Below are 13,495 nucleotides of genomic sequence, written 5' to 3'. Positions count from 1 at the left end.
CCTCCACTGATCATTATTCCACTGCGCACAGGTTGAACACGATGCATCAGGGGAACATTCAAAACCCCTACAAGCAATTACACCACAGATGAGGATCCGAGGTTTGGCGAAGGCAAGATGTAACGCAACGCATGCCATCGGAAACACACACACAAATCCTCCCCGAAAAACCCACCATAGATCCGCCTTCCATACTTACAGGGAAGTTAGGATGCTAGGTAATACTAAAGGATAAATAAAAGGATAGGAAAAGGGCACTGGGGAAGCACTCAAGCACAGGATGTCAAAGATATATCACGATAAAGAAAGACTACAGTCGGCGGTCATGCGTTGTTTAATCTCAAGTCGGGTCAAGACGGAAGGAGTAGGTGTTGACACGACGGCTACCGCGAAAAGAATGGTATCACAATGACCTACCAAGCTGGCCCGGGCTCACCCCGCGCAGTTACCCCAGACCCAGGTACAGCGATTCAAGTTTGAACTCTTTGTATGCGGTAGCGGCGGCGCGTTCCCGCGGATATCCTTTTGTTAGACAACCGACGGTTTGTACTTAGTCGGAACAAAGTTAGTAGGAGGCAAACTCTTGCTATAACCGGGCAAAAAAAAAAAAAAAAAAACAAAAAAAAAAAAAAAAAAGTCTGTTTGTGAACTACAAAGAACCATTGTTCTATAAACATAAGGTGTCCACCAACAAAAAAGGCCATACAGGTTGTTCAGTTAATTAATAAACCATTACAGTACCCAAAAACCAATCTGAATGAGAGTGGCCTAGGCTAGGCCTGAGCTAGCATGTCAGAGGATAATCGCAAGTACTTGCATATCTCAGGCAAGCACTACTACTCAGCTCCTCCTTTGATTTGTGTCAGACTGAGTAACCACCTATGTTTCTTAACACGAGACAATCTAAACCCTGTCACAATGTAACAAATACGCTACAACTATACCCTGGAAAAAAAAAAGCCTATTTCTAGGCTACCCTAAACTATGATGGCCTAGGCCTAATTTCAAAAGATACATGTTAACAATAAAGATAACATTTAGTCTTTATGAAAATATTTATCCTAAGAAAAGCCGTACAGTATACTAGCCTAACAAACCGTTATAGTACCCAAAATTAGTTTTGAATGAGAATAGTCTAGGGTAGGATTCAGCTGAACAAACTAGCTTATGTGAGAGGATAATCGCAAGTACTTGCATGTCTAAAGTAAGCACTAGTCGGCTCCTCCTTTACTTTGTGTCGGACCGAGTAATCACCTCAGTTTCTTAACATGAGGTGATCTAAACACTGACACAATGAAACAAATATGCTGCAACTCTACTTTAAAAATAGCAAAAGCTTATTTCTCAGTATATGTTAAGCAAATAAGTCTCAGGTATTTACATCACAGTGTCTAAGGTAATGATAATGCCTAGGCTACCCTAATCTAAGAGGGTCTATAGTCAAACCAAATTGACCAAGAATATGTAGTACATTTTCGACGTTGCTGCTTTTCCCATATTTGTTGATAAACCCTCGAATAAAAAACCAAAGAGAATAAGCTAAGAAAAAAATCTCATTGACAAATAAGCTTCCCTACTTTGGGCTAGTAAGGCTGGCTGAAAATGTTGCTTGATAAGGTAAGGAATTGGCAAAATTGTGGAAAAAAATGTTGATGGATAACAAATGTAATAGCAATAAATGGTCTACTAATATGAATGTTGTGGATAGGCAAGGCTTCCAGGCTTCCTGAAGGAGGCAACAAAATTAAATTGGGATGAAAGGAGAGAAAAGAAAAAATTTCACAAAAAGTTAGTATGAGTTTTTAGTAGGAGGTAAACTCTTGCTATGACCGGGCAAAAAAAAAAAAAAAAAAAAAGTCTGTGAACTACAAAGAACCATTGTTCTATAAACATAAGGTGTCCACCAACAAAAAAGGCCATACAGGTTGTTCAGTTAATTAATAAACCATTACAGTACCCAAAAACCAATCTGAATGAGAGTGGCCTAGCTAGGCCTGAGCTAGCATATGTCAGAGGATAATCGCAAGTACTTGCATATCTCAGGCAAGCACTACTCAGCTCCTCCTTTGATTTGTGTCACACTGAGTAACCACCTCTGTTTCTTAACATGAGACAATCCAAACACTGACACAATGTAACAAATACGCTACAACTATACCCTGGAAAAAAAAAAAGGCCTATTTCTAGGCTACCCTAAACTATGATGGCCTAGGCCTAATTTCACAAGATACATGTTAACAATAAAGATAACATTTAGTCTTTATGAAAATATTTATCCTAAGAAAAGCCATACAGTATACTAGCCTAACAGAACTAGGAATTCATACATATGGCATACAGGCTATACATGAGGAATGTTCAGTAGCTGGTACATAATGCTTTCAAATTAATTTCTCGCCACAACCAAATCCACTATCAGAAATGGTCAAATGACAGTAATTTTGGCATTTTTCTTATATGAAGTGTAGGAGGTAAGTCAGTAAGTTACACTGTCACCAATAAAAATGTGAAGGCTTCTACAATCTTTGCAAAGCCTTCATTATAGTTTTCAAAGTGTACTGTCACTTCTTGGACACTTAGAGGTGAGGGCTATTTGCAGTGCATGCAAAATCCCAGCGTGCTTTTTTTTTATCTTTGTATTAATTAATTTGTTAATCTATTTTTTTTTTAATAAGTGTTATCTTCTTTCTCTATTTCCCTTTCCTGTTACTCCTTCCTAATAAAGACCTTAACCTTTGGAAGCTCAAATATCAAGTTAATGGCTACTGTGACCTTTTTCATATTAATTGCATTCATCTTCTGAATAACAATAATACGGAATAATTATCCACTGTCTTCATCCAATTGAATGTTCATAAATTCTTATGCTTATATATCAAGATGCTTCTAGCCTACTGCCAATATTCAATCAGTAATCAGTTTAACAATGCCAGCCTTGTGCGTAGGTCACAAAAGGGATCATATGAAGAGTTATCTTTGATACGCCGTCGTAACCATTTGAAAATAATCCATTCAAGCGTTAAATACCTCTCTGTCACAAAACAGAGTACATAGGGTATTTGGTTAAGAAATGAGACAGGCACAGAAATTCGTGTACATCCCAACCTTATAGTAATAAATAAGCGCGCAAGTTGGGATGAGAGGAATGTTTGCATTTTACCGTTATGATTTTTGGTGATCTAAGTGAGGTTAGGATTGGGGTGGAGGTTCTTTAGGACACAATGCTCTGCATAGGGTTGGGGAGGGTAAGGTTGAGATTGGGTTTTTGACTCTTCTGTTTCCTGTAGTGTGTTTTCAACCAAGTAATTATTATAGACATGAAATAGCATATTTAAAGTCATTTGTATTTGTCTTAGAATGCGAGTGTATGTTTTCACTGATGGAGTACTCAGTGCTAAAAGCACTGCATCTTGTGGTATCTGCTGACCTAAAAAATTTATGCTCATCAAGCATATTACTTATCTTGTGATTTAAGCATTTTGAAACAATCATCAGCAATTGGTTCACGTCATGTGATTTTGGTCACCCGTTAGCCTAAACAGCAAAAGATAAATTTAAATAGTAAAATAATCTGCACAAACACTAGGTAATGGTGAACAACAAAAACAACTTGTTTCAATTGGTAGGCAAAATAGCAAGACATAAAGACCTAATGAGGTTCTCACCGCATCACACATGAAACCTGACCAATCAACAGGCAAAACTAAGCTATACCTAATGGCTACTATGCTGCGACGGGATGCAGGCTTATTTGGACCGTGGCTGATTCGGACCAGATTCGGACCTTAATCTTGACTGATTCGGACCCAAACTAATAATCTTATAGGTATTATAGCAATGGGTATTTCTATATAAGCATTCCGTATTGTTCGTCCCCGCGAATACGAAAGCCACCAGGAATTGGGGCGTCAAATGTATTTCGCCGTGTTTAGTACGAGCCCCTGGGGGTTAATTACAGTCGTCCGAATAAATACTATTTAAAATTCTTGTTCAAGAGGTAAAACTGCATAGAAAACTCGGCCAATCATATGAAGGTCCGAATGAGCCAGTACATGGTCCGAATCAGCCTGTTCCCCTGCGACGATACAAACAGTGTATGTTGGAATCAGTTCACACAAAATTATTACAATACCATCTGCAACTTTAACACTTCTACCGGCACGTGTCTACTGTAGCCTACTTCTAATGTAAGAAACAGTATGTTTGAGTTGTACATTGGAACATACTACTCGATAATTGGAGGGCGCTTCATATGGGGGGAAACATCACAACAGGCCAACCCTCATCACGGTAGACGGGTCTTATTCACTCGATATTTAATTGGTGAAACATGAATACAATTGCAACTCTAAGCATACCATTTAAAAGACTGAAGTTTCGTCAACATATTGTGATATATGAAAGCCCCATACGAACTAAAATAAGCATGTGAGCTCTTCGTAAAATATGTTTTCAAGGCAGTTTTGAAATCCAATATGGCGGCTACGTTTTTCATGGACGGTTCTCATCAGTGACGGCCACCATCTTTCCCCAGCCTTCCCAGCACTCATTTAAACAATGTTAGCGTATGTATGTAACTTTTATTGATCTTACTCAAGATTGCAGTTGTAATCAGCACAATAAAACAACATTTTGTTGCCTATATTAGTGAAAGTATGAAACTTGTTATTCCCGGGGTTATGGTTGGAACTGAATTCATTCTTACCTTGTAATCGGCGGTTTTTATCCTTACTGCCATCACAACTGAAACTCCACAGTGCTTATTTGATTGTTATTATACACATTTTGGTCTCAGTTCACTCCACATTGTACTTTAAAACCCGTTGCTGTTCCTGGTTTCTAAGCGCGCGCGCCATAAACACAATTACAAACAGCAGACGACGACAGACGACGAAACGCAAGTTTTATTCCCTAAACTGTTACTTTACTCGTTATTTAGTTTAAATTTACATTGTTATTTAAAAATTTTGATTTAATTCATGTATATTATCCTTTTTTGCAACCAAATTACCCCGAAAAATTACAGATATTTCTAACGTAGATAAAATCAAATGTTTCTAAAGTTTTCGTACATCTGGCTGCCGAAAAACCATAAAGGAACGAATACGGAAAGTGCATAGAGGAACGACTACGTTTTTTTTTTTTTTTTGCTTTTTTGTTTTTGCTAGCACTTTTCATTGATTTCAGTCTTTATTAGTATTTTGAATTTCTTAAATAATCGTATGCCAGAAATAAATGTAACCTTTAATGTTTGCATGCTAAGTTTGCATGCTAAGAATGGCAAAATCATCGTTGCCACATTAGTGGAGGCTTCACACATACGCCGTTCCATTATTATAAACTGTTTCCATGAATTCTAGTTGTCATAGTAATGCAATAATGATAAAATTGCTTTAATATTTATGTATATATACTTCCAATACATAGCCTAATTTCACCAATTTCAACGTTTTGTTTATAGTCTTATACCCAGTTTGGAGGGTCAATGTTCGTTACTAAAGAATCTGTAACCTCCTTAAGTCGTTCAGTTGACATAGTAAACCTGAGCCATATTTTCACTCGCTGAAATGACGATATCCGGGTGAGGGGCAAGTGGGCCCATCCCTTTGCCCTACGTGATGTACCCATGTTCGTTATTACTAACTAATATAATATTTATTACCTGCAATATAAACTGTTGTGCATGAAAATTTTTTTAATATTTTTAAACTAAAATTAGAGCATACATAAACCACACAAATTGTCATAAAAATGAAACATAAATCAAGTGGCTATTATTGTTTAAACATGTCTTCGTGATGAAAATTAGCGCACGCACGGATTCCTTCCCAACCTCTCTCCAAAATATTTACCCAACACAAAACCAGCATTCACAAAGGGTCCCCCAACCATGTAGGGTATATAGGAGGTTAATAATTAACAATAAACAACACAACCTCATTCATCAGCAAACACTATACGCTATGAGGAGACATGTCTGCCAAATTTTCAAAACAACTTTACACTTGTGTGACAGACCTTTGAATGGTTTTCGAGACAAACCCTGAGGCTATAATTATTGGATTATAGGGATTTTCATTTCCAGGTATTTTAATGTCCCTTCCTATTCCGTCCTCTCTCTCTCTCTCTCTCTCCCTCTCTCTCTCTCCCCCTCTCTCTCTCTCTCTCTATCTCCTCTCTCATTTTTTAAATTTTACATACCTATGTCCTGCTTAACTATTTTGCGAGCACTAGTAGATGCACCTACATTCATCATTACGACTGAATTAAAAACTTGAAAGTATTTAATTAATGCTATACAAGTATGAAATATATTTTCTTGTTCATTTTTCGAATTACGATAAAAGAAACAGAGAGAGAGAGAGAGAGAGAGAGAGAGAGAGAGAGAGAGAGAGAGAGAGAGAGAGAGAGAGAGAGAGAGAGAGAGAGAGTTGAGTGGATCAGTGTATAAATATATCGGTCAATGGGCAGGTAACAACCGAGTGAATCGTTAGATATATCCACCAATGTAAACTACTATTATTAGATAGATAGATGGAAAAATCATAGAAAATAAGTTTAAACTGCAACAACTTTCAGAGAGAGAGAAGGGAAGGTGAAGGAAGGAAGAAGGACAGGGGTGGCGGTGGAGGTGGGGGGAGAGGGTAGGTGGAGCTGTTTACTGGTGTGTTCCTATCCATTTCTGGATAATGGAGTTTTGGTCTATTAGTACAAGGACAAGTGTAGTTATTCTTTACGATTAGTGATTCACGATACCCTTATAAATTACGGCACTGGGGTAATGCACTAAAGAAAAATCTCGTTCTGTTACGAGTGTTCGTTACAGAAATAGGTATTGCCCAAAAACGTGCTTGCACTGTCTCTGAAACCCATAGTAGACATGCTGCTTAGTTGTCAATCAAGTTTTTATAACCAAGTATTTTTTACAAGCTAGCTATTGAATAAATTTTTTCTCAGTCAAAAAACATATGCCCCTCAATGTTAACTTTCCTCTTTTAACGACTTTCTGGTCATTGCAAATTCGGCCCCATAATTTCTTATGGTGCGAAAACAGACAGAGGCCCATGGACCGAAAACGATTGCGTCACACTACGGCGATAATCCAGCAGTAAAACATCTTCATATATCCAAAAAGTAAATAATAAAGATATATATGCGCATTACGATTATAACAATTACATGTATAGCTGATAACAATCTGCATGAATAACTGGTAAACTGTTCTGCAATGACAGTTGAGTATAGCAATTATTTACAATAGGTACGAAAGTCAAGATGTCGTGACGTCATAATACAGAACTTGAAAGAACGTTCTAATTCAGAAAAATAATTACTTAAATTTGAGTCAGAGTCGAGTTAATTTTTCAATAACGAATATTTTCAAATTAATCATCATAAATATGTAAAATATTGATGTTTTACTACTTATTTAAAAATTAGCCAAGAAGCACGCTTCTCGTCATCTTCTACCCAAACAGCTGTTTACGCCTGGCTTGTTGTTGATGAGAAATCGTGTTTCGAGTTGTGATAAAAGTGCTCCAGCGTCTGTGGGTACAAGTGGTGTGCGGATTTATCACAGGAAATGGTTAGTTTATTGACACAAGCTACTCCGTAAACATCGAGATGGCGTCAATCTTCTAAATACCTCGAGTTGTAAGTAAAATGTTGAACGCGTTTTGGTGAGATTTGCACTACGTTTGAGACCGTTTTCAGTACCCTCTGTTTAAATCTTAAAATTTGGCCTTAATTTCTAACTTTGGAGAAAATACTTACTTCGAAAGGAGAGTAGAGGTCTTTAGCTCCGTTTCTCACCAACAACAAGTCGCGACTGATGCCCATCTCGGGTGTCAGGACGCGTTATAATGTACTTTTTCGGAGGGTGGCTTGCATTGATGGTAGGTGGCCTGCTGGCCTGCTGTGATGTTCTACCCTGGTATACTATATTAACTAGTAAAATCTACAGCTAATTTTACACTAAATACAATAGAAGTTGGTTGATATGATTTAGCTAAATCTTACTGGTTAATGCAGTGATTTAAACCTTACTGGTTAGTAATGCAGGGATTTAAATCTTACTGGTTAATGCAGCGATTTAAATCTTAATTGTTAATTAAATTATTGAAATCTTACTGGTTAATGAAGTAGATAATTTAAATCTTAACACCATCGCTATCAGGAACGTCATGTGCATGACTCTGAACCACTGACAAAATTTCACAATAGCTAAATACTTGGCTACATTATTGAAATAGTTGATAAAGTGACTTAAATTTTAACGCAAATGAGCAGTAGCTAGTACCTTCTGGAAGGCCAAAGGCGAATGAGAAACTCACATAACGTAGGAGTAAATACTAAGTAACCCGGCAACAAGGACGAAAGCTAGGCCTAGGCTTAGCATAGACCAACCTACTTACCTTAGTGCCAGGACGACCAAGAAAGGACCCTCAATCCTCTACAGTGATACGAGAGGGAAGAGAGCAACTCTCGGTGCTCGAATTTCAATCCTCCCTCAGAGTTACGTGGTGGGGGGGTTCTCGTTGTTGGCGTCCGGAAAGGCAGGATCGACGAGAACCAACTTGAATTCCTCCTCCGTTCGGCCCCTTATTCCCTGAAACGAACTTCCAGGAGACAACGCATGCCTCCTATTTCACGCCCGGTAGGGTGTACTGGGATGTCCTTGCGAGGACTGCTCAAAAATGGGGAATTTGTGGGACGTGTGAGGCACGTTGCAGGGTGATGGTATCCGAAAACAAGCCCACGTTCCCTCTCATGGAGGAACAGCTGATAGCAACAAGAAGAAGGCGGCCAGGCGCCGGTTTTGAATGAAGGTGTCATCATTCATAACAACTAAATTATTTTTCAGGCTTTAAAATGGTTTGATTTTTCATCGCGGGTGAAAGCTATGGGAGAATAGTAATGGTACATTATCTCTCTATGAGCAGGTAATTTGTTTAAGCTGTTGATCTAAAACATTACGTTTAGATAGGAAATAGACCTACCAGTCAGCCTTAACTTTCGCTCGCCATTTAAAGAGCTTTTAAAACCCCCTCCGGGATACTATTTCGTGTAGTACTACTCTTCATACACACTGAATATTAAAATACATAAACAATACATTTCTAGAAATAATTTCCTTTCTATGGAAGTAAATTATCGACAGCTAATTAACCGTAAGTCTCAACCAGCAAGAACTATACTTATATATTCAAATAAACAAATCGTTGACTGGATGGCCTCGAGAGTAACATAACCAAATGTTCGTCAACTTATTTTTTTTTCTTTACAAAACCTGAAAAACTGATCCATTTCACGCTTATGCAGTTCGTCTTTGGCGGGCGTTGCGTAACTAACCTGAAAAACAAGACTAAAATGAGCTTAACTCTCTCTCTCTCTCTCTCTCTCTCTCTCTCTCTCTCTCTCAATTCGTAATTTTTACTCTGCTCATGTAGGACTTAATCAACTTCACCCATGAACAATAAATCATATTCTAATTACGCTCAGTCATCGAATTAAGCGAGGTTCAAATTATGAGGTTTAAATTACTACCACGGGAAAGAATTAAATGTCACTTGCTGTGATAATCCGTATTCAATAAATACATTTCGGTGAGCTAAATAGATGCACTATTTTAAGATCATGTATATGTGTAAAATGACATACACTGACTTCAAGATATGTTTGATTTTGCGCTGCTCTTGGAGCAAGAGTTCGTGATGGCATAAGGCCAGATGTATCTACAACAGCCACTGAAAGAACGCACAACAACAGCCTTCAGTTCCACCATCATGTGATAGAAACCACTATGGGAATGACTAGCTCCAATATTGTAACGATAAGACGTATATACATTATTAGTCATAACCAACAAGTCATGATATCAATGTCCTGATTGTTACTAATGATAAGAAACTGTCCCTTTCAGTCATATGGAAATTTTGTATTGGGGTTATATATGTTTCTAATTTTTAATTATATTTTGATCTGGTCCAGAGAGTTCGCACAAACACACGCGAAAGGACACACACTTGGTATATACAAACATATATATATATATATATATATATATATATATATATATATATACGTTTGTGTGTGCGCACGTAGTTATTATTTCTTTTGGCGATATTCCTAAAGCAGAGCGAATTAGATAGTAATCGATATTTGTAGTTTAATGTTTGTGTACATAAAATGTAATAGTGATGTGATAAATATATGTACTGTATACATACATGCACACATATATATTAATTAATTAATTTATTTATTTATTTATTCATTTATTCAGAGAGAGAGAGAGAGGAGAGAGAGATGAGAGAAGAGAGAAGAGAGAAGGAGAGATAGAGAGAGAGAGAGAGAGAGAGAGAGAGAGAGGTACAATGAGTTGTACTTCTTTCTTTCTTTCTCTCAGTCCATTTATTTCCTAAATTCAGTTTTACGCATTGCTATTTCTTAATCTAGAAATACTATTCTTCATGTTCAAATTTTTCTACCGTTGCATATTTTATTGCATACAGGGTTGGTGATGATTTAGGCTAACTTAGGCCTAATATGATTTAATAAATCCTATCCCATGGTGAGTGGTTTCTGTTCGTGCCATGTGGGTGGCGCGTTGAAGGACAGTACCTGGGTAGCATTTTTGTGGCGAAAAAGATGGACTTATAGTGGACTGTATTATATGCTTAACGTTGTTACTTGGTCAAAAACCGCTAAAAGCCTTCCGTAACAACTCCACAAAACTCCCTTTGCGGTTTCTAAATTACGGGGAGATATCTCTCAACCCAATTCATTATTAACGAGGATAACACACCAATATCATTAATGAATAGTAGCACAATTAAGTACTTTCACTTATTGAGCAGTCCTTGTAGACATGAATTCAGATCATAAATCGCTACACAAGATACGGCGAGAGGTACGCGCCTCTCTCTCTCTCTCTCTCTCTTCTCTCTCTCTCTAAATGTTGCGAGTACTCACGGGTTGATTTTCAGACCTTAGAGGACCACTGTGTTATCTCGTTTCTAAAAGTTATTTGCATAACCTTAAAGTATGAACACAATAAACGTTTATCAGATCAATTTATATTCACCATCCACAAAACTGAAATATAGGAAAAATGAGATAAAATCGAGGGATATTCAAAACGCATTTGATAAATGTAAAGTTAAAATTAATTTAATAACTAAAAGTTAAACATATCAAAGAGTAATAACATATAATTGACAAATGAAATTAATCACTCAAAGGGAATTGTAAATCAATGGCACTTAAATGAAACAAATTACGACAAAATTCAAAGAATCAGGGCAATCGCTCTTTCTAAATTCACACACACATCACTACACAACACTAGATAACAGGTCACCTCAAAAGTAGAGCCAAGAAGCTGTTCGTTCCGTCCTGCATTCGGGTTTTGTTGGGGAAAAGAGACAAGTTATACAATTACCACGAATGCAGAACTGACTTACAAGGTTTTCATGAACATAAAAAACTTTACAATAATTATCAAGTTCGTTGTCAAAAATAAATTCCAAATATAATAGTGTGCAACTTCTATATATTTATTAAATGTAGTGAATTAATTGGCGGTACGTGTCAATACAATTTGGGCGGTATCATGCCCATACAGTATACTACGCACATACGCATACACACTCCTAGAGGGGGACGCAAAGGAGCGTTCAGAGGGGTGAACTACTACCCTTCCCTTCCCCTCACGATCTTTTGACTTCTCCTAATGGCTTCTCTGGCGAGAGGCACAAACAAGACCCAATGACACCAACTCTTACCATACGTAATATGCACAATACATTCACCAAGAACAATTTCATATATATAAAGACAAATGAATTATCATAACTAAAACAGAAATTACACTTCGTCACTAAAACGTCTACTGACGTTTATGACAAAAGACTTCGTCTTTGTGTAAAGCCATCTTTTCAGTGCTGACCGCACCACAGATACTTCGTACTAGAACATAGCAAATCAGATAATATAATGTTAAGAGTGTCATTCTCGAATAGATGTGGTTCTTTTGTAATGGGGAAAATATTACTTTAATTATTAGTGATTTATTTAGGAATTGATTCATCATCCTCCTCTAATATCTTTACTGTTGTAAAAATGATTGGAACTGTGAAAAGTTTTCGTTTCTGTTGTGGACGAGTGTGGCAGTGTAGCCAGTCCCTTGTTTTGTTTATCTTTCACTTTGAGTATGGGAGCGCTGCCCTGAATCTTTCGTCTGTATTTTGGTAACACTAACAACACATGTAAGAATCACGAATGCTTTCATGTGAAAAGGACGTCAATCAGTCCACCTCTCATTCTGGCTATTTTACCAAGTTATTAATACAAATGATTATCTGTCCCTTGCAAGGGATCTAGTCCAGGGGATCTAGTCCAGAAATCTAGTCCAGGAGTTCTGAAGACTAGGTAAATTAATCAAGTCCAGGAGACTAGGCCTGGGAGAAATTTGGCATGATGTACTGAGTAATAAAGAAACAAGCTGAGTACCAGGAATTTTCTTCAATACCCCTAAAATGGAAATCAGCACTTCAATTGCCTCCTAGTGGGAAGACATCACCTGGCCTCATCAATAGTAAGACCCATACACACAAGGAATATCATGTAATAGCAGGTACGACAGGCCTACCCTATTTCCCAGGCAGCATAAACGTCAGTCTTCATCCCCACCGTGTCAACAATGACACTACCATTCTCCGACCCGTCTCCAGGCAAGACGACTGACAAAAGTGCATATGTACAATAGTATTATCATCTTTGTATATGTATAGTAATATCTAGTATTATTATTCTCGTATCTTAATGTCATGGTGAGGGAAAATCCTCCCGCGACACTTTCACCCTTATTATGTCATCCAATGTAGACGTACATATCTTTACAAAATATATGGGCATGCGAATATATTTGGTTTTCACATAAATACAAATACAGTAACAGTTCCTGTCTGTCGATTACCTGACAGACGGCAATATGCAGTGAAAATCAATCAATAATTTCAGAGAAAAATAGCATGGAAACAAGTGGATACACAAAAATATTAGAAAATAAAATGGTTGTGAGAGGAATTCCTCACAATTTTTGTTGTAGTGGCTACATTGTAATATTAGTAAATAGGTCAAACTGAAAACTAATACTACGCCGCTCTAGATAAAGGTATCTGCCAGTTCACGGTCGAAATAGCCCCCTTGTTTGGTACCAGTCCCGTGGAGATAAGCGTAAGAAAAACAAACAAAGACGGTAAATATAAACATAAACATAAGACTGAAGACATAAACATAATCAAGTGGATCAACAAAATGCGGCAAAGCTTCCAATGGCGGGAATCAGGCCGCGGTAGTAATGTTCAGTTTTACCAATAAATGTGACACTTTTGATGGGACAATGACTGAAAATATAGAGAAAGATTTTAACATCTAGTAGACTTGGACAAACTAGCAGAAAAGTCTGACTTTTACCTTAGTTTACCATGAA

The 13,495-nt window shown here is 37.4% G+C and overlaps 1 protein-coding gene across 2 annotated transcripts in view; it reads right to left on the bottom strand.

Annotated features, from left to right (window-relative positions):
• Positions 1–13,495, bottom strand: part of LOC135225648 (uncharacterized) — a 112,854-nt gene that overhangs the window by 53,948 nt on the left and 45,411 nt on the right. Inside the window, exon 1 of one of the 2 annotated variants that reach the window (XM_064264974.1) lies at positions 8,415–8,794. The exons of the other annotated variant lie outside the window; for it this stretch is intronic. The gene's annotated coding sequence lies outside the window, so the exon portion shown is untranslated. Of the gene's footprint in view, positions 1–8,414; positions 8,795–13,495 lie in introns of those variants that run through there. 2 annotated transcript variants of the gene reach the window in all.

The sequence above is a fragment of the Macrobrachium nipponense genome, chromosome 13 (assembly GCF_015104395.2).
Source record: "Macrobrachium nipponense isolate FS-2020 chromosome 13, ASM1510439v2, whole genome shotgun sequence".
In the NCBI taxonomy this organism is placed as follows: Eukaryota; Metazoa; Arthropoda; class Malacostraca; order Decapoda; family Palaemonidae; genus Macrobrachium; species Macrobrachium nipponense.
Note: the sequence above shows the minus strand (reverse complement) of the source record. Positions and strands in the feature narration are given on the sequence as shown.